General features: G+C 37.2%; 1 protein-coding gene and 1 pseudogene across 4 annotated transcripts in view; both read right to left on the reverse strand.

Moving 5' to 3' along the window:
* Positions 1 to 21956, reverse strand: part of CRB1 (crumbs cell polarity complex component 1) — a 277370-nt gene that overhangs the window by 98570 nt on the left and 156844 nt on the right. The window lies entirely within an intron of this gene.
* Positions 16359 to 16946, reverse strand: LOC101134522 (small ribosomal subunit protein bS21m-like; annotated as a pseudogene).

Below are 21956 nucleotides of genomic sequence, written 5' to 3' on the forward strand. Positions count from 1 at the left end.
ATACCCTTAGCTGCTAGATAAATCTAGATTCTTCTTAAGTGAATGACCACAGCTGGATGGCCGCTTCAAGCAATATTATGAAAGTAGGTTAAGACAAGAAATACAGGGCCTCATTAGAATTTCAAGGGCATTTGAGACAGGCAAAATATAATGAATTGTGTTGGAGTTTGGCCAGGTCAATGATGCTAAAACTCACTCAAATAAATAGGTAAATTTTGAAGCCCTATCCTCTGTTTAACCTCCCACCCCAAAAATGATTTTCTTTGCCAAAACTTTTGATAATATTCCAGACTATTGTCTCATAGGTGACTCTAAAGGAATGCTGCCTTCAATTAAATCACCTTGGGCTCTGCAGAACCGAGGTGTTAAGTAGAAAATTTCGACCATTTTTTTCTCTATCTGCCTCTTTTTTCGACGTATTAAATCACTGCAGTAATTAAAACATTTAAATCACAAAGTGAGATGGTCACATATTAAAGAATATGAAAGAAACAAACTTTCTCATGAAAAAGTGCACAAAGATGAAACAATTCAGTTGTTGAATTTGAGGGCAACAGTTATAAAAATTTTGTTATACTAATTATCTAGGTAACTCCTTTGTGCTAAAATAAAATTATGTTATCATTAGCAGGAAGAGATATAACAATTTCACTGTTTGCCAAAGCTTACCCAGTGCAAGGAACAAGCTTAGATATAAACCTTCCATCTTATGAAACTTATTATATCCTTTCATCCAGACTTCACTGATAGTATCCTTAACTTAAAATAGTCTATGATATGGAAAGCAAAAAGCCCATTCCACCATTCTTTTAATTTACTTCCTGAATGAGCTAGAAAAATGATTTTTTTTTTTTTTTGGCGGGGGCCGGGCTTGGTGGCTCATGCCTGTAATCCCAGCACTTTGGGAGGCTGGTGGGTGGATCACGAGGTCAGGAGATTGAGACCATCCTGGCTAACACGGTGAAACCCTGTCTCTACTAAAAATACAAAAAAAATTTGCCGGGCATGGTGGCGGGAGCCTGTAGTCCCAGCTACTCGGGAGGCTGAGGCAGGAGAATGGCGTGAACCCAGGAGGCAAAGCTTGCAGTGAGCTGAGATCGTGGCACTATATTCCAGCCTGGGCGACAAAGCGAGACTCCATCTCAAAAAAAAAAAAAAAAAAAGGAAAGAAAAGAAAAGAAAAATGATTTTTAAATATCTCCTAAGAATCATCTTCACTGATCTTTAGAAAATACTATTTTATTATGTACATTTATGATTGCCTTGATGTTACCATTAGAACATTGATCTTCAGAGTTTGATTTTACATACATCTTTGGTTGGAAAGACCCAAGGAAGTCATCCAGTCCAACCAACCACTCAAGAATTCCATCTTTCCTATCCACAAACAATTCTAATCACATAGAATCTTTTTTCTTTGCAAGGATGCCTGTCTCATTTGTAGACAGTTTTAATTATCTGAAAATGTTTTGATGATTGAACTGAATTTTGCCTCTGTCACTAACTACACTGGCACTAGTCATCTACTTCAAAAGAAAGTAGCATCCATTTAACCATGCTCTTGCTCTGGGTACTAGATACATGAGCATGTTCTCTTTATAACACATGTATTGAGCTATAAATATATTATGTGTACACTTTTCTCTGTGTGTGATACTTCAATAAAATGTTAACAAAAGATAATAACCAGATCTTGATTACAGTTTTATCAGTAGAGAGTAAACTGTTATTTTGAAAGGGGTAATTCTGAAGAAAACTCTTTGAAAAAAGCAATAAACATATACAGCTTCAGCAGTAGATTATCTGTGACACTTATGAAATGTTTCATTCAGACCCTCTTCCTTACTGGGGTCAGACTACCATGAGAGGAGTGAAAAACAGGTCTGAAATTTATATAGCTGCATCTTAGAGGCATCAAAAGTAGGTCTAGTTCCCTTTTGTTGGAAAGGGTTCATAGAGTTTTGGATATGAGAATCCTTTACATAATGAATTCATTAAGAACCATTACAATTGAGAGAAAGAGCAGGTAAGAGCAAACAAGGAAGAGAAAAGAGAGGAAAAAATGGAGAAAGATTAATCTGTAGCTGTAAGATATCAATATAGCCACCTGGGAAAATGTAATAGTAAACCCATCTTGATCTAAACTCTAAATTCAATCTGAAGAAATATTAGATTGTGGAGAGTAAGACATTTTGTTTGATCGAATTTGAAAAATCTTATGCTATTGGCTGACATCTATATCATTGTTTGATACTTGAAGAATTGATGGTTTCGCATGTGCCAAAAATGGCTTGCCCATACATAACTTTATTCTATCCACCATTCCTCTTTTTAAAAACACTATGGGAGATGTCAGGAAGTAAAAATGGAAAAAACAACCAGAAAACTTACATGTCAACAAAACCTTGTGGCTCTGTCTTAAGACACTAACTCAGCAAGGGCAGCTCTACAGAAACATCTAACTGACAAAATTACTTTTGCCATAAGCCAATTAACTAAGAACATACGCTTGACTCAAAGATAGTGCCGGGAGGATACAGCAGGCTAGAGCTAGGCCAAATTTGCCTTAAGCTAGGAAGTGCTTCATTGCACAAATGATCCTAATCACATTTCCAGTAATGACTCCTATAGGTTTGTCATGATCCATTAAAAAAAGAGTTCATAAAAAAAGGTTTCATTTTTAACAAAAGCCTTTCTCATAAAAATGTAAGCTCATATAATATCTTTGAATTTTTGAAAAAATAAATGTTTAGATTCTTGATAGGAAGAAAATGGAACTGAGAAACTTAAAGATAAGGTGTTAGATGCTCTTGAAAATGGAAGATCAATCTGAAATAAGGAGAACACATTTTTCAAATTATGATATGTCAAGTGGCATGGAAAACTTAATTTATCAAAATGTGGCATACACTATAATTAGAGCAAGAATTCTGAGGCTCATCTAGCTACTTCCGGATTAGGAGAATGAAAGAATCTTCAAAAGGTTTATTAAAGTTTTTAGCTGCTAAGGGCAAAACTTTACCTGACATGTGGGTTGATGATCAATGCTTACAACTGAGAGTCCTGAGATTTCTCTCAAGCTTCAACTGATTGATTTCAGCATTTTGATATTCATGAAATATTGCTTGGGCCTCCTGTTATGGGCTAGGCACTGTGCTAGGTCCTGGAGCTATAGTAGTCAAGATGTTCAAAGTCTATTTCATGGTGGACAATTCTAGTAAGGACTGAGAAAGGGGAGATTAAAAATTAATGGAAGTGTGTGTGTCTGTGTGTGTGTGTAAGATCACACAGTGATAAGTAATATGAAGAAATTAATAAGGGTAAGGAAATAGAGCATGTGTTTGTATGTGTTGGGGTGCAGAGAGAGGTGGCATTTTTGTGGGAGGTTTAGATAGACTTCTCTGGAAAAGTGGTCTTTGAATAAAGATTTAAAAGAGGGAATCACCATGCAAAAATCTGTAGTCTTTTAGGTAAAGGGAAAAATAAATATAAAACCCCCAAGGCAGAAATGAGTTTGGCCTAACCAAGTAACTTTAAGACCCCCAGCCTAGCTACAGTGAAGAGAGTGAGGACTCAGGAGGTGATTTTGGAGAGGATAACCAAGGACAGATCACACGAGGGCTTCCAAGAATATGTTAAGGTGTACAAGTTTTATTGAGAACATGTAAGCCACTGGACTGTTTGAATGGAAGACTCACATGATCTGATGCATATTATGTTACTACCAAAGCTGTGTGGAGAACTGATTTAGAAAGTCAAGAATGGAAGCACACCAAAACATTAGGCTATTGCAGTAGTTGAGGTGAGACATGACAGTGGCTTGGTCTAGAGTAGAAATGGTAGAGGTGGGAAGTATGATCGTGCTTGAAACACAGCTTAAAGGAGAAGCCAACAAAATGTGTGGAGGAATCAGATGTGGGATATTAAAGAAAGAGAGAAACCAAATACGGCTTTGAATTTATGGCCTGACCAACTGGGTGAATATGCTGTTACCACTTACTGAGATGGGGAAGAAGTGTTTTTGTCGTTTTGTGAATTTTTGTTTTGTTTTGTGATTATTTTGTGTGTTTGCTTTAGCTTAATTTTTTTCTTTTGGGTTTCATGAAGATTAAAAAAAAAGAGTTTTGCCTGGGTTATGTTATGTTTGAAAATCACTTTAGCTATCTAAATACAAAAGTTAAGGGAAGTTCAAGAGAGGAACTAGGGCTGGAGACAAAAATTTAGATGTTGTAAATATCTATCTAAAATTTAAAGTCAAGAGATTACATGAGATTTTCCAAGGGGTGAAAAAATATGTTTAAGGACTGAATCCTAGGGGACTCCAGGATTTAGAGTCTAGAAAATAGAGGATATGCTAGCAATAGAATGATAGTGAACAAGAAGACAAGAGGGCAGATGTTAAATAAAGAAATTATATCCAGCAGGTCAGAGAGAACAACTGTAAACTAGAGGCCAGTTAAGACAAGGACTTAAAATTAAGTTTTAGATTAGCAAATGGAAATTGTTGACAGGGAAGTTTTCACTGAAGTAGCAAAAACTGCCTTAATGGGGAGGTTACTGGGAAGTGAAAAAGTAGAGAGTAAGTATACACATCTCTTTAGAGGAGGGTGGAATACAGAAGAGGGTATCTGAGGAGGTGTATGCATTCTAAGGAGCATTTTTTTTTCAGATGGTAGATAGGCAAGCCAATTAGAATGATTTAGAATAGAGTGGAAAATCAGTGATGCAAGATTTATAAAGAATAATTGCTAAAGATCCTGAATCATAGAGAATGAACAGGGTGCCATGCATAAGTAAACTTCAGGTGGGAATGTTGTAATGGAAAAGTAGTCCAAACATAGGCAGGAATTGGGAGGCGGCAAGTAAATGAGTGACAGATAGATAGGTAGGTGTTGGGAGAGTCCATGTACCATGGGCACTGAGGATCACTGCAATTCTTGTTGGTTGTACCAAGAATGCAAGATCCTTACCATTCTACCCAGGCCATCTCTCAGGATTGGTTTTTGCAGCAAGCAACTTTGAAACATGAGGTTCAAAGTTGGGACAAAAAGCAGATTGGCTTACTGCCTGCTATGAAAACAGATAATTTATCAAGCTATTGTTCCTCAGCTGTGATGCAAATCCAGTGCAGGTACACCATCCATCTAGCAAATCACCCCTGTAAGACTTGAATGCAAAAGAAACCTACATAAACATGATACTCATGCAGTCTGCTGTGCTGTGAGTAATATAGTCCTTTGTCTCTGACCCAAGAGTTTTGTGTCTTCTGCCAGCATCCATGAAACAGTAACAGGCTAACTCATTCCTTTATAAACAGGGTAAAATTAAATCTCAGACCCAACAGTTATGGCAACAAAGATGAGATCCTGAAAGAGACACGTCTTTCTGGAAGAAAAATGTTAAGAGCCTTTGGGATGGGTTCAGATGTAGAAGATGAGTTCCCTGGACTCCCACTGAAATGGTAGGTGAAAGAGGGAAGCAAAAGACCCCCAAGGTCCTGCCCATCAATCAGATTGGGATTAAAACAAGCAGCCTTATATGGTGCCTTGGTTGTTTCTAGCTCTCCTCTAGGTGGGAGGAGGAAAAAACATTATTATGACAATAGGGCAGCAAGCCCTGTGGCTCCAGCCAGAAGGCAACGTGTCTGTGACTGCTGAGTCAAGGAGTATTGAAAGATGAAATAAATGGAGTCAACAATGACATCATTTCAATTCAATATAGAACTTTAGTTAGAACAAAAACATGATGATTTTATTTGATGATGATGAGTTTATTTGATTGAGCCGCAAGCAAGAGAAATTGAATTGAAAGTGAAATTGAACGTAAAACCTTGTTTACTGGTGTCGAGCTGCTCTCTCCCTCTACGACCCCTGATTCCTCCCCCTCCCTATTCCACAACATCAACTTCTTTAAGAAGAAATAACATTGTTATATGAGCTCTCAAGTTACTAGCTTACTCAGGTGTGGCACTGTTCTTGCTTGGTGACTACCCTTTGACAGGGCAGAGCACAATGGCATGCAGGGGGGGCAAGAAAAAAGGGGTCCTCTGGGCCCTGACACTCATCAGATATCAGGATATACATGGATAGGAAGCAGCTCTGGCACTTGGTCACCAGCCCCTGAGGAAGGAGCAAGCCTTTTCCCACGTCCACTCCCATAGGCTAATCTCCCCATCATCCTGCATTCCTTGCACTCCCAGCTGGGGGATAGTATGGTTTTCTGGTGGCTGTTGCTATAACCCCTAATGAGAACAACTAGAATCAAATGGATTACCCAGCATCTATCTAGATGGCTTTCATCATTATCTGGATCCATCCTCTTACCAGAAAACATATCCACTACCATGAACTACAGCAAAGGACTATATGTTTCTAATCTAGAAACTGCATACCAGAGGAGACTCCTGCCAAAAATTGGCCTAATTGTTTTGCAGTAAAGGAGGCCACATTACAAGGGGCATTTTCCCTGCTCACTTCTAGAAAATTGGCTGTGTCAGATCTCTGACCCTCTCTTGGGACTACCATTGGTGCCTTGCTAATATTGACATATTTTTAGATTATTTTGCTGCTATTTCGGTTTGATAATGATTCTTATTTTCAGCTTTCAAGACCATCTACAATCTGACAATGGTGTATTTTTGTCATAAAGGCCACCTAGCAATGGGGCAGTAGTAAACATATTCAATGGACATTCCACACTCTTATCATTCTCTGATAAGGCTGCTGGCATCATTGAAATATGGAATAGACTTTTTGAAAACCAATCCTGAAGATTTCTGACTCTCCCTCCTTTCTGTATCTACCTTCTTTGCCTCTTTCTGGTCCACAGATTTTATTAAAACAGTTTATTAAGGCTGTTTGAGCATTAAATATGGCCATGGGCAGGAAAGATTTGTCTCCTGTTGGCCAACTCCTGGGTAATGATCAAGATGGATGGGTAGAAAAATTAGGTAAACTTATTTTGAAAATTCATGATTATGCCTTGACCATTTATGAACCTGAAGTGTATTTTCTTCCCCTAGTGACAACCTCATGTCAGCCTGATTTGTACACACTTTGAAGGGCAGCCACATGTAAAGGGGAGACTAAGAGATTCAAACTTAACTTGATGCAGCTACCTGGATTCTTTTATTGAATTAACATGGTCTTAGATCATAAAGACAATGAACACTGGTTGAATATACTACTCACCAACTAGTATATTTACTTATAGTAACCTAACTGGACTAAGTGGGAAATATAATGAATCTCAGTAAATATTTTTTAAAGTGACCTATTCCTATTCATGTCTGACCTCTCTGGACAAAAGGTATTGGTATGAGCAGATGATTGGAGAAGAGGTAAAGTTATAGCTACTGGGTTGGGACACCCTAGTTTCATGGCCATGGAGGGAGAATAACAATTCTAGCACCTGAGCACAGATCACTTTAAACCCCAGGCAGTTCAGGGGAGAGAGGCACTTAAGCTTCTTATTCCTTAGATTCAGCAATGCAGGCTGCCAAAACAATTGTATGGTCTAGCTGAATCTAGGAGCAGCTGCAGCTGACAATTTAAACTCACTACAGGATTTGTCATCCCTGTCCAGGTGTTATAAAAACACCAAAAGTCTTGCAAACTTGGCTGGTCCTAAACTACTTCACCATAGCTGACACCACTAATGGAAGCTCCTGAACTGCCTCCTCCTCAGCCTTGTATGCATACAAAGAGATAGGTCCCACAACTTTGTTTCAGTTTTTTTGTTTATTTGTTTTTTTTTTTTTAAAAGAGACAGAGTCTCACTATATTGCCTAACCTGGTCTCAAACCTCCTGCCTTGGCCTCCCAAAGCACTGAGATTTCAGGTGTGAACCACTGTGCCCAACCTCAATCTTAATAACATATATTCATACGCTTTTCCTAATACTCAGGCAGCTTAAGTGTTGCCATAAATGGCAATGGGAGCTGCAGGCGATGCTTCTGTTGTACTGAATTAACCAAACCGATGTAACAAAGGTATAAATCAATTTTAACCAGAAATTCTGAACTAGAGTCTGTCCCTTTGTGTTATATGTTTGTATGTGGGGGAATGTCTCTCCTTTGGGGGTTAGTGTTGCTCGTTTATTGCCCCTGTCATTATTGGTAATGACATCAAAGATCAGTATGTCAATCTAAGCTCCCTTACGTGGGTCACAATGGATAACTGACTGGCTTTAGACTACTTTCTGGCTATCTAAAGTTAAGATGATGATTGGTGCCCCTGGGACTTATGTACAATTGGCTGAGTCCAGGGCCCTGGGGAGTAGAGTTGAAATGTATACTACAGGTTGACTTCATCTTATTGCTTAGAGTCCTCTTGATAGTCTCCTTAATTAAATGCTGCATGAGGCAAATTGAATAGATTTAATCCCAGTCTCTGTCAGTCACATTAAGCAGGGTGGCTCATGGAGTGGCATATTCATATGAAAATTCGAGTTCAGCCAAGAACACGTGGGGTCATGGGATGGATTGCTGGAAGAAGCAACTCATCATGGGCCCTGTGTGTCCTGGCAGTTTCTTACTGGGAATCCTAAGAATGCAAGGCCCTGACTGATCTTTACCTGCCCATTTCTTGGGGTTGGTTTTGCAGCAAGCATCTCTGAAGAATGAAGTAATGTCTCCCTCTGGGACAAGGAGCAGGCTTCTTACTGCTTACCGTAAAAGCGGTGAATTCCTCAACTTGATATTCATCAGTTGTGACAAAAATCTGTCTGTGCAGTACTCATCTGGGCCCATGTAGTACCAACCCTATGGGAGTTGGGTGCAAGGGTAATTCATGTAAACCTGAGGCTCATGCTGCTGGTTGTGCATTTTTTCCTGACACAAAGTTTTATGTCTTTTGCCAGCATTCACAAAACAGGACCAGGATAACATAATGAGCTTGTAAAAAGGATAAAAATCAAACCTCAGAACTGATAACACTTTTGGAGGCAGGAAGATACTATTTTCCTGATGAAATTAGACTTGATGATCAACTTAGGGTAACAATGAGGGAGGAGGTATTGGAAGTTTGAAGAAATAGAAGATTTAAAAAGGCTCATCTTGGGAAGTAGAGCTCTAGAAGGATTGTTATCTAGTGCTAAAGGCCCCATGAGATTTGGCACCATAAATTTAAAGTGACACTCAACAGTTCAGTGTGTGGCTTGTGAGTTTTTCTCCAACCACATTCAAATTGGTTGTAGGTGTGGAGAAGGTAGAGGATTGATTTAACCATAATTGTACCTTCAGGCAAGTACAATGAAGAGAGAAAGAATCCGGTGAGCTGAAGGTATATGCAAGGGAATAATTATAGTGCTGGACCTTGAAACCTTAGCTGAGACAGAAGGTGAGGCAATGACTGGAAAAAAAGTGGTTGAGACAACAGACTAGGCTCAACGGAAAAAGTTCTAAAGTATATGAACTGGAATAATTGGAGGTTCTGGTCATAAAACAGAATGATTTAAAGTGATGTTTTTAGGAAGGTTATCGGCGATAATAAGGCCTAAGTTATGACCAAAGAAGTGGGCAGAAGTGTGTGTGGCATGGCAGTCACAGTCATTGGAAATAAGGATTTCAAATAACAGAGATAATGGTTTATATCGGTTGTCTACACAGATGCTGAAATCCTCAAAATGATGACAGGAGTAAGATATTAAGGTAATCAGTGACTGAGGAGAAGGTGCCGTGAGGTAGGAAGAATGTTGCAAGCAAAAGAGGTAGTGAGCAGTGCAGTTCAAAGACATGTACTTCAACATGAGGTGGGTTTTTGATGTAGGCATTTAATGCTATAAACTTTCCTCTTAACATTGCTTTTGCTGTATCCCAGAGGTTTTGATAGGTTATGTCACCATTATCATTCAGTTCAAGGAATTTTTAAATTTCCTTCTTGATTTCATTGTTGATTCAATGATCATTCAGGAGCAGGTTATTTAATTTCCATGGTTCTGAGAGTTCCTTTTGGAGTTGATTTTGTTTTATTCCACTGTGGTCTGAGAGTGTACTTGATACAATTTCTACTTTTTAAAATTTCTCGAGACTTGTTTTGTGGCCTATCATATGGTCTATCTTGGAGAATGCTCCATGTGCTGATGAATAGAATGTATATTCTGCAGTTGTTGGGTAGAATGTTCTGTAAATATCTGCTAAGTCCATTTGTTTTAGGGTATAGTTTAAGTACATTGTTTCTTTGTTGATTTTCTGTCAACAAAAGTATAAATACCTTGTGGTTTTTTTTCATTGTGTTATTGTTTTATGGGTCCTGTGAGATTTATGCTTTAAGAATGCTCTATTTTGGTGTATTTTGAAGTTCTGTTTCAAGATTTAGAGCTGCTTTTTAGCAGTTCTTGTAGTCCTGGCTTGGAAGTGGAGAAATCTCTCAGCGTTTGTTTGTCTGAAAAAGATTGTGTCTTTCCTTCATTTATGAGGCTCAGTTTCGCTGGATACAAAATTCTGAATGAGGATGGAAGACTAATTTCCTAGATGAAGCAATGACATGAGGACATTTAGCTTACCTTTGGGATTAGTCAAACATGAGATTTGGAAGAAGAATAAAAGACAACCACCATTCAAGAAGATTGCAGAAGAAATGGTACTCTGAGAATATAGCATGATTTGAGCTTAAGCAAGCAGGTGAAGGAAACATTTAGAAAAAAAGTTGAGGATATTGGTAATTGGGCTTATTAAATCTTCAGCATACAGAGAGAAGTTCAGAATGGGGTGGAAAATTGCATGAAATTAGGGTATGTAGAGAGCATTCTGCGATAAAGACCAGAAATGATGAACTGGGATGCTGGGACTTCAGTGGGTGACTGAGGTAAGCAGACTTACAAGTCATAGTGGTATTGTTCCTGATGTACTTTAGGGAAAGTTGTAATCAATGCTGATTATAGCTTCTTCAGAAATTAATTGTTTCCTAAGTAATGACTAAGGGGGTAGTTTTTTTGCCAATAGCAGGTATAATAAAACCTCTTTTGAGAAAGGGATATGTAATTCTTCAGGAAGAGGATTGGTTGGTCTCAGGAAGAGGTTTGGGATACTTTTTCTTGCCCTCGCAACTGGGTTGCTTGGGACTGAAGTGAAGCTCTAGGTGAATGTGCATGTCATGGTGGTTGGGGAGGGGATGCAGGAGGAGAGGGGTGTTTCTGAGGGTCTTCTGTGTTAATATCAGAAGACAGACTCTCTCAACAAACTAAGTAGTAGACATTGGGAAAAGAGCTATAATTAATCGTTTATTAGGTCAGGTGTAGGTCAATAATATTGTTCTTAATGATTAACATGCTTAATAAAAAACATTTTGGGATCTTGGGTAGTTAGAAAAAAAGCATGGGATGTCAAGATCGGCATCCTTATGAGTAGTAAACACACACTAGACCACGTCATATGAGAGCTCGCAAGATGGTCTACTGTGAGGACAACTCCCAATATCCTCAACCTCCCCAATGAACATTTTCATCAGCTTCTTACTCTAACAGACGTTTGGCTATTCTCAGGAAACATTACTCTCCTGAAAGCTCTTTTAAATGGGTGAGGCCCACATCTCTCTCATCAAAATAGAACCCTGGTATGAAAATCTACCTTTCAGGTCTTCTAAGTTGCCAGGACAGCACCTCAAGACTTTAATGATGGATTTCCTGGCTTTGTTCTTTAGTTTCAGAAATTTTTTCTAATACTTATTGGTCAGCATAATTAAGTTGAAGAGTTGGCACCTGTCTGCTGATTATTCATTTGAGAGCTTTTCCCTTACTTGTGTGATTACAAGTCAACAGAGGAATGCTAACCTGAGACAGCAGCCAAGGTCCTTGATGCCATAGTTATCTATCTCTGTCATAGGGTCTACAAACATATCTGCCTCTGTTTTGGTCTGTATGTGGTCTTCCAAATATTAGCCTTTAAATTTCCTCCTTGCTATAATATCTTTCTAAATAATAGGCAGTAAGCAATCAACAAAAATCATTTTTTAAATTAACGTATGTATAACGTGGTATACCTGTCCTAGTTATTGCAGCTAACATAGTAAAATCAAAAGGAGTACAAGCGTAAATAGTTATACACACTATGAATAGTTTTGTTTATAGAAATTAACATGCATGCTAAAGGCAAAGGTAATGAATCAGATGAATCTTGAAAAGATGTTTTATGAAGTAAACGAGGATAGAAGCAAAGTTTCATCTTTTAGAGTTACAGTTATGTATGTATATCAAATATCTGTTTGAGAGTCCTAGGATTTATATTCTCAAACTTGAAATTGTAAGTAAGAAAAAAAAAGTGCATCTCTAGGAACAATGCTCCTGAAATGTGAAGTCAGCAAATGAAAAAATTCTATTGAAAATTTCTCTTCCAGCAGGAGATATTGACTGTACCATTGCCTAATTCCTTCATGACTATATGAAGCTTTGAATGATATATGCTTGGCCCTCTATGGCTATTTTAGTTGGATTTAGGTAAAGTGACAGGATTTGATTTTTAAGGAAAAGTGAACGCTTCATTTTTAGCAACATTGTGCTTGAAGCGGATGAACTTGAGAACGAAAGCCCTGTGTGCAGTCACTTTGCCAGGTGGCTCTCATCGGGGTGTTTATTGTTAAGAAACCCGCTATTTTTGCCCGAGGTTTGAAGCCAGGACTTCATAGGATCCCCTGCTGCACTCAGTTCTTTCCATACAGAGAGCAGATGGGTGAAGTAGAATAAAATCCCAGCCTCAGAGGCAACAATGTAGCGTTCCAGAGACCAGGGAGGGTGTTCCTCTGAGTTGGAGTACATGCTAATTGGAGTTGGTGAGGGAAAGTTAGAAATGAAAATTGGACTTGGATGAGATGGTTTGGAAACTTGTTAAGGGTATTATCATGAGTATAGTTTGATAAATAGAAATGAAATGTTCATGTGAAAGACATATCAATTGTTTCCAATTTCACTTGGCTGGTTAGAACAGGATGGTTCAAGGATAAGCACACAGGTCATGAGATCCTTGTAAAAGTTTCAGTAGTAACGTTGATTTGTACTTCAAAATGTGAATTTATCAAGCTGTTTGGGTTCTTATAATTTCCACTAACTTCTATCTGGCATAAACAGCACAAAAGTTCCTCTTTATTGATTTATCTGATGGTGCCTTTTTATGGCTCCACTGTGCCAGTTATCATATTGTCTTATACTTTGCGCATCATTTTCCTCTTGTTCTTTCATTTTCCCTTGGGAAGAGACTATGTACTCTCATCATTTTATCCCCAGAACTGAGCCCAGTGCCCCGGACTGGAAAGCTCAAACAGAATACAAAGAAGCAGCCAACATTCCTTCTAGTAGTGGTCAAGGGTGGTCATACAAAATAAAGATAATTTACTGACTTTGGAATGGACTGAATAGTGTTATTCAACTACAGGCCTTCTCCAATTATAAATTTATTTTGCTTACCATTAAAATTATGTGGATGTGCAGGTTTAAGTAAATGCACAGACATTTAAATCAAGTGGCAATGTCCCATTCTCATTTTAATTTGAGTGTTGCAACTATGGTCACAAATAGTTATGACAAGATATGAGCATATTTTGCCAAATTTTTTTTGAAATGATTTTGGAGAATTAGAGAATAGTAACCACTACTGCCTCTAGAGGCATGGTTCAATTCTAGTCATTAAAATATCTAAATGGATAGTACCTTAAAACTTAAAGTATAATTTAAAAAAAAATCTAAATGGATCTTTAGATTTTTCTCAATTACCTTACCAAATGAGACTTTTGGTTTCTCTGGGCCATGGCAACTTGCTTTACCTGCTGGAAATTCTAGAAGAAACCTTGAATAAAAGTTAATCCTCCTTCAGGGGGTCTTGATTCCTCTCACTATGATTCTCTGCCTCCTTGAGTTCCTGTTTTCATTTCTCATCTTCCATGGTCTCAAGCTCTCTCTATTTCTAACTCCCTGAGTATAATTCTGAGACTGTCAGTTAATTTTCTACTCTGGTATATATCATTTTTACATTATAAAAAGTTATAAAAATTACGTTACATATGCAAATATTTTCAATATAGAAGGTAATTACACAAGTAGTGAAGAGTAATAAATACATTCTTAATTATAATACAAAAAGAGAACAGTTTATACCTGTATTTAACACTTGGAAAGGTTCTTTTGAATGGAGCTGTCATGTCAGTAAATGTACTATGCACAAATACATTTTTCATCATAATGGAAATTTTATTTTAATCTAACAACCAATAGAGCTATAAATACACATAGCATGTAAAAAAGTAAACTGTATGTTTTCTATCTGCAAAATATAAAATGGACGTATAACAAATAAAAATAAAGTTGAATATCCAACTATTCGGGATGGAAGAAAGGCGAGGGAAATGGTAAGTTATTTATTAATGATTAATTATAAATATAGTCATCTCATTGATAAAAATAAATGATATTTTGAACTTCTTGGTACTATCAGGAAGATAAAGAGAAAGTTAACACTTGCTTTTCTACCTGAAGCCATTAAAAATTTTTTTTTTCTTTATACTACTATAACGCAGGTGTTTTTAACAAATGTTACATAGGGACTTTTAGACTGGACAAGAGAGCATAGACTTGTCTCTCCCTGTTTCTCCCCACTAAGCATGACTAAAAACTACATGTAACAACCAAGTAGAACTCTGAAAGGTGGAAGAGGAAGGTGAACTGGTTAGACGCCCCAGGACTAACAGCAAAGCATCAGGGCTTTTTATAACCTCCAGCATAACACAAGGAGGTGCCTCCATCCTGGTGTTTGCTGATCCCCAGTCAGCAACAGAAACAAGAGAAGGTGGCCCAGGTTGGCTCTTTCTTTCCCCAGATTGAACGAGAGTCCCACCTACAACATAAAGTGAGCCTGGAAGAATAGGCAAAGAGAATTAAACAAAGCCCTACTGATAAAAAAAAAAAAAAAAAGAAGAAGAAGAAGAAGAAGGAGAAGGAGGAGGATAAGGAGAAGGAGAAAAAAAGAAAAGAAAAGAAAGAAAAGAAAAGAAAAAAGAGCAGCCAGAGAAAGAGCTCACCTCCTCTGTTGCTGAGCCTCCCCTCTCCTCCCCTCCCCAGAGGCATCATATGGCAAGGGGGCCATGGCAAAAGGAATTATGCTACCACAATGGCCTGTTATATGAAGTGTTTTCCTTCCTTAGCAGTTCTGAGACTCCCCACTTCCATCAAGAGATACCCTGTGAGTGGGGGATCAGTAAAGGGGATTATGCCACAACAGGTATTCAGCCTAGGAAATGCTCTCTACCCCCAGAGACAGGGAGAAGCTCACCACAACACCCACTAAAGGAGCCTCTTCATCCCCATAAATCAAAGACTCCCATTTCTCAGAAGGACATGGAACATTCTCACCTAAGGAAACACCTTCTGACCACTCAGGGATCATCAGTAGAGATCCTGGGAGGCCCAATGGCACAAGGTAAGCCAAGGAGGTCAAAACAACACAGCAAAGAATCAGAAAATAAACTGATCATTGGACCCACAGTCCACATAAGTAGGCCAGGACCTGTTCTTAAAATCTAAAAAGGTGATTGTCTGCTAAATTCAAAAATTCAAAGAAGACATGGAGTCTCCTAACTTAATATCTAAAATGTCCAGCATACAATTCAAAATCATGTCATCACAAGGATCAGTAAAACCATAACTTGAATGAGAAAATGAAATGAAATGATGTCAACCCAGAGATAAATCAGATATTGGAATTATCTAACAAGAATTTTAAAACAACCAGCATAAAAATGATTTAAAAAGCAATTACAAATTCTCCTGAGATGAAGAAAAAACAGAAGTATCAGCAAAAACATATGTTGCTTAAAAGAACAAAATGGAAATTATAGACTTGAAAAAAACAATAGATGAAGTAACTCCCTGAATGGGCTCAATACTAGATGGGAGACAAAAAAGAATAGAATCAATGAACTTGAGTACAGATCAAAAGAATTTGCTCAATCTGAGCAAAAGGCAGAAAATAGACTGAAACAAAAATAAAAACAGAGCCTCAGAAACCTCTGGAAGCATAGCAAAAGACCCAATATTTGTATGATTAGAGTCCCAGAAGTGGGGGAAAAAAAAAAGGATCTGAAAGAATATGCAAAGAAAAATTGGCTGACAAGCCCCCAAATTTGCCAAAAGACATACATCTACTGATTTTAAAAGGTGAGACTATCTCAAATAGGATAAACCCAAATAAGTTAACACCAAGTCATATTACAAATAAATTGCTGAAAATTAAAGACAAAGAAAAAATACTGAAAGCAGTTAGATAGAAATAATCTATTACCTATAGGGCAACGCCACTTTTTCTTTTTTGCAAACATATTGAGTTTATTTTGAGTTTATTGAGTTTATTGCAGAACTGTAATAGGAAATGGGATTGTACAAAAAAAAGAGATGGAGACAAAACTGGATGAGGGTTTCATACTGGGTGTCCCATCCACAAGCCTCAGCAGCCCACCCACGGATCTGCCCGCCTCAGCAGCCCCGCCACGGATCTGCCTGATTCTTTCGCATCAAGAAGTTGATCTTGTGAGCCATTTCCATACTGTAGATCCGCCGGCACTTTTCATAGCTTTCCCTCTGTCGCCGGCCGCATGGCTTCTCATAATACGCCGAAGCTTAATGTCCTCAGTGAGCCCATCCGTAGTGAGGATTCTGTTTAGGGTCCTCTATGCACCTTCCACGTTCCCTTCCTATACCATCACAGTCCTGGCGATGAACTTCAGATGTTTTGCCATGAACCTGGGTTTAAATCTCCATTCTGCAGAGCCACAAAGACCCGTTGCCAGGCATGGAAAGGACAGGGGTGGCAAGGAGGCACCCCAGGGTGTCAACAACCACACACAGTTCCAAAAGGGCTTGGGTTGGGAGTTGGGAAAGTTCTCTTTGTTGGTCTTTGGAAAAGGGAGCAAAAGCCTGCAAACCTGCCTTCCTGCCGAGCCGGCCTTCCTTCCCCCAAACCCTGCACCCAGCACCACTTTACAATGATAGCAGATTTCTCATTTGAAACCATGGGGTGCAGAAAAAAAAGTTGTGTAGAATTTTTCAAATTCCATGAGAAAAGAATTGTCAACCATGAATTCCACATGAATAAAACTACTTATCAGGAATGAATGTGCAATAAACACATTCTCAAAGGAAAACCAAAAGAAATTGTCACTAGCATACCTACCCTCATAGAATGGCTAAAGAAAGCTCTGTAAACCTAAATAAAATGATTTTTTTAAAAAAGAAAGACTCTTGAGGCCTAAGGTGGGGAGGACAAACAATGGAGAATAGACACATAAGTAAACACAATGGAGTATCCTTCTTTTCATGAGATTTCTAAATTATATGTAATGATTAAAATAAAAATTATAACACCATCTGATCCTCAAAACAAGGATATTTTAAAGTGAAGAAGGCAAAAAAAAAAAAACCTAAATAGAAGTAAAATTCCTATACTTCACTTGAAGTGGTAAAATACTGAAACCAATAGGCTGTGATCAGTCATACCCAGAGCAATCACTATGAAAATTACACAGAGCAATATATTTAAAAACACTATACAGAAATCAAGATGAAATCCTAAAAGTAGTCAACTAATTCATAGGAAGTAAAGAGAAAGAAAGGAATCAAACAGAAAACACATAATAAAATCATAGAGCTAAGCCCTACAATATTAATAATTACTTAAACACAAATGGTCTAAATACATCAATTAAAAGGCAGAAATTGGCAAGATGAATTTAAAAAGCATGACCCAATAATTTGCTGTTTGATATACTGTTTACAAGAAACTCATTTCAAATTTAATGACATAAGTGGGTTGGAAATATAAGGGTGGAAAAATATATGCTGGGTAAATATAATTTTTTTAAAGGCAGGAATGGCTATAGCAATATCAAATGAACTAGATTTCAAAGGAAGAAAAGAATATGAGAAAAAAATATCATTGCCTAATGATAAAAGGATCAGCACACCAGGAAGACATAATGACCCTAAATGTGTATATACCAAACAACAGAGCCTCAAAATACGTGAAGAAAAATGGATAGAACTGAAAGAAGAAACAGACAAATCCATAATTATAGGTGGGGACTTTAACACCTCTCCTCTAAACAAGTAATGGACTGCTAGACAGTGCTATTCTGTATCAGTAAGGATATACAAAATGTGAACAACACCATCAGTCAATGGGATCTAATTGACATATATAGAAATCGCCTCTAAACAATAGCAGAACACATGTTGTTTTTTAATTTTTATTCAGGCAACCATGGAACATTTACCAAGATAGATTGTATCCTGTGCCAAAAAACAAACCCCAACAAATTTGAAATAATTTGAATTATTTGAAATTATACAGAATGTGTTCTCTAATCATAATGGCATCAAACTGAAAATCGATAACAGAAAGACAAGAGAAAAATTTCTAAACAGAAATTAAACAATTCAATTCTTATTTCTAAATAATCCATAGGTCAAAAAGGATGTCAAAAAGGAATTTTAAAAATACACAGAACAGTATTAAGATGGAAGTATGGCATATCAAAATATGTGGGATGCAGCTACTAAAGCACTATTGAGAGTTAAATTTATAATGCTTATATATTAGAAAAGAGAAAAGGTCTTAAATCAGTAATAAAAGTTCCTACCTCAAGAAGCTAGAAAAATAAAAATAAATTTAAAAAACAGAAAATAAACCCAAAGCAAACAGAAATAAAGATATAAAAAAGAACAGAAATCAATAAAATTGCAAATAGGAAAACAGAGAAAATAAATGAAACCAAAAGCTATTTTTTTAAAAAAAATCAGTAAAATTGATAAACCTGTAAAAAGGTGGACAAAAAAGGGGAGAAAAGATATAAATAGTCAAAATTAGGAATAAAACAGAGAAATCATTACAGATTCTGTAGCCATTAAAAGAGTAATAAGGCAATATTATGAGCAACATTATGCTCAGAAGTTCAACAGAAAAATCAGCAATATAGAAGATCCGATCACTACAATCATCCAACATGATCTAATTGACATATATAGAAATACTCCATCCAACGACAGCAAAATACACAATTTTTAGAAAAAAAAGGACCAATCCCTTGAAATCCACAAATTGCCGAAAATAAGTATTCTTGATAGTCTTATAACAATACTGAAATTAAATTTGCAATTCAAAAGATCCAGAAAATGGAATCTCCAGGATCAGCTGATTTCCCTGAATATGTCTACTACATATTTAAAGAATAATTAACATCAATTTTACATACTCTCTTCCAGAAAATAGAAAATTAAGAAACATTTTCCAACTTATTTTATGAGGTCAATACTACCTTGATCATAAAACCAGACAAAGACAGTACAAAAAAAAAAAAAAAAGAGAGAGAGAAAGAAAACTATAGACCAATAACTTTCGTGAACTTAGAAGCAAAAAAGTCATAAAATATTAGCAAACTGAAAAAAAATACACCAAGTGGGATTTATTTCAGATGTGCAAGTCTGGTTCAATATTTGAAAATGAACCAGTGCAATCTACCACATCAATAGGCTAAATAAGAAACTTACATGATAAATCAACTGCAGAAAATGCATCTGACCAAATGCAATACCCATTTATGATTAAAAACTCTTAGCAAGTTAGGAGTAGAGAGGAACTACTTCAACTTGAAAAAGAGCATCTATAAAAATTCATAGCTAATGGTAAAAGACTGAATGCTTTCCCTCTAAAATGGTGAATGAAGCAAGACGTCTGCTCTCACAACTCATACTCAACACAGTAAAATAAACAGCATGTGTATTGTAAAGGAAGAAATAACACCAGTCCTCTTTGCAGATGGCATAATTGTCCATGCAGACAATGCCCTGGAATCTACAAAAAGAAAATTCCTAGATCTCATAGGTGAGTTAAACAAAGTCTCACTATACACAATCAACAACCAAGAAACAATCATATTTTTATGTTCTAGCTCTTTAGTAAGTGGCATCTGTTGCTTATTACCAGGAGTAAAAGTCTGGACACGTTTGGCCACTGCATTTTGGTATTGGAGTCACCAAGGAAAACACAACACAGTCAAGTACTAGATGCAACAATGCTTTACTCACGTAGAGAAGAGACAGAGCAAGGTCAGCTATGTAGTGACCCCATAAGCAGTCCCCATAAACAGCAGGGCCTCCTTGCAGCAGATGCGGGGCAGTTGGCAGCATGCAACCATTTCATGCTGCAGCAGAAGAACCTTTTGCCCTCCCCGCAGAAGAAAGTTATAGCAGTGGGGCTGGCTAGGTGCCATATGATACATATGTTTAAGCAGAACAAGGGAGTACATATTGAGTCTGAAACAGGGAAAGATATTCCCACGCAAGGTGATAACTCCAGCATGGGCTGCGAGGACGCTTTATCTCTTGGGAAGGAAGTGTTCTAGGCCCAAGGCCCATTCTTATGTGGCTGAGTAGGGGTTTGAAAGGCCACATGCACAATACTGCCTTTCCCAACACTAATAATGAATATGTAGAAACTGAATTAAAAACAGAATACTATTTACTATCCCTCAAAAGAAAATGAAATACTTAGGTATAACCTCACAAAAAACGCCCAGGGTCTGTATGTGGAAAATTACTCAACAGTTAAAAAAATAAAAACAACTCAACTAGGAAATAGGCAAAAAACATGGGGAGACATTTTCCTGCAAAAGACAAACAGATGTCAAACAAGCACATATAAGATGTTCAACATCACTAGGCATTAGGTAAATGCAAATTAAAACCACAGTGATATATCACTGCATACCTATCAACACGACTATTAAAAAAACAGTGATAACATTAAATGCTGGTGAGAATGCAAAGAAATTGGATCACTCGTACATTGCTGGTGGGAATGCAAAATGGTACAGACATACTGGAAAACAGTTTAACAGTTTCTTAGAAAACTAAACATGAAACTATCATAGGAACCAGCAATTTTACTCCTGGGCATTTACCTTAGAGAAGTGAATATTTATATTCACACAAAAGCCTGTACAACAATGTTTCTAGCAGCTTTATTCAGCGGCTGTTATGAATTAATAGCCGAAAACTGAAACAATCTAGATGCCCTTCAATGGCTGAATGGTTAAAAAACCTTTGATATATACATACCATCGAATTTTACTTAGCAATGAAAAAGAACAAACTATTGATACACACAACCTCAATAAATCTCCAAAGAATGATGCTGAGTGGAAAAAAAAAACTCCTATTCTAAAACTTTACATATTGCATGATTCCATTTATATAACATTCTTGGAATGACAAAATTATACAAGTGCAGAACAGATTAGTATTTGCCAGGGATAAGGGATGAGGAGGCAGGGGAGGAGAGAGGTGGAATCCTTCTGATGACAATTGTTCTGGATGTGGACTTTGTCAATGTCAATATGCAAGTCTGATAACTGAACTATAGTTTTGCAACATGGTACTATTGGGAAAATTAGGTAAAGCATACATGGGCCTCCCTGTATTTCTTAAAACTGCACATAAATATACTATTATCATTTAAAAAGTTATTTAAAAACAAAATATAGAAAAACATGTAGACATAAAAATATGTGACATAGTAGGCAGGAGGATAAACTTAGAATCAGAAGATCTAGGTTCATCCCCAGTGTACCAGTTCTAGCTATTGTGTCAAATTGGTTATCTGTTTGCAAAACTTATTTTCTCTTTATTTTAGGTACACAGAAAGACTAGATTTTCTCGTCTTTTCTGCAATTAAATGTAGTTACATGATTAAATTTGACCAATAATATGTGGGTAAAAGAGACATTCATTACTTGTAGTGGTTGGCCCATAAAACCTGCAGGTGTCACGCTCCATTTTCTTTCCTTCTCCAGTAGCTTGCTGCAGAAGAGCACAGCAAATTTGGAAGTAACATTTTGAAGCAGGGGAAAAACATAGAGGAGCCTGTGACCCTGAATTGCCATTTGTAGGACAACTGATGATGGGAACCCAGTTTTGGAATTCAC

Source organism: Gorilla gorilla, chromosome 1, assembly GCF_029281585.2.
Source record: "Gorilla gorilla gorilla isolate KB3781 chromosome 1, NHGRI_mGorGor1-v2.1_pri, whole genome shotgun sequence".
NCBI classification, from domain to species: Eukaryota; Metazoa; Chordata; class Mammalia; order Primates; family Hominidae; genus Gorilla; species Gorilla gorilla.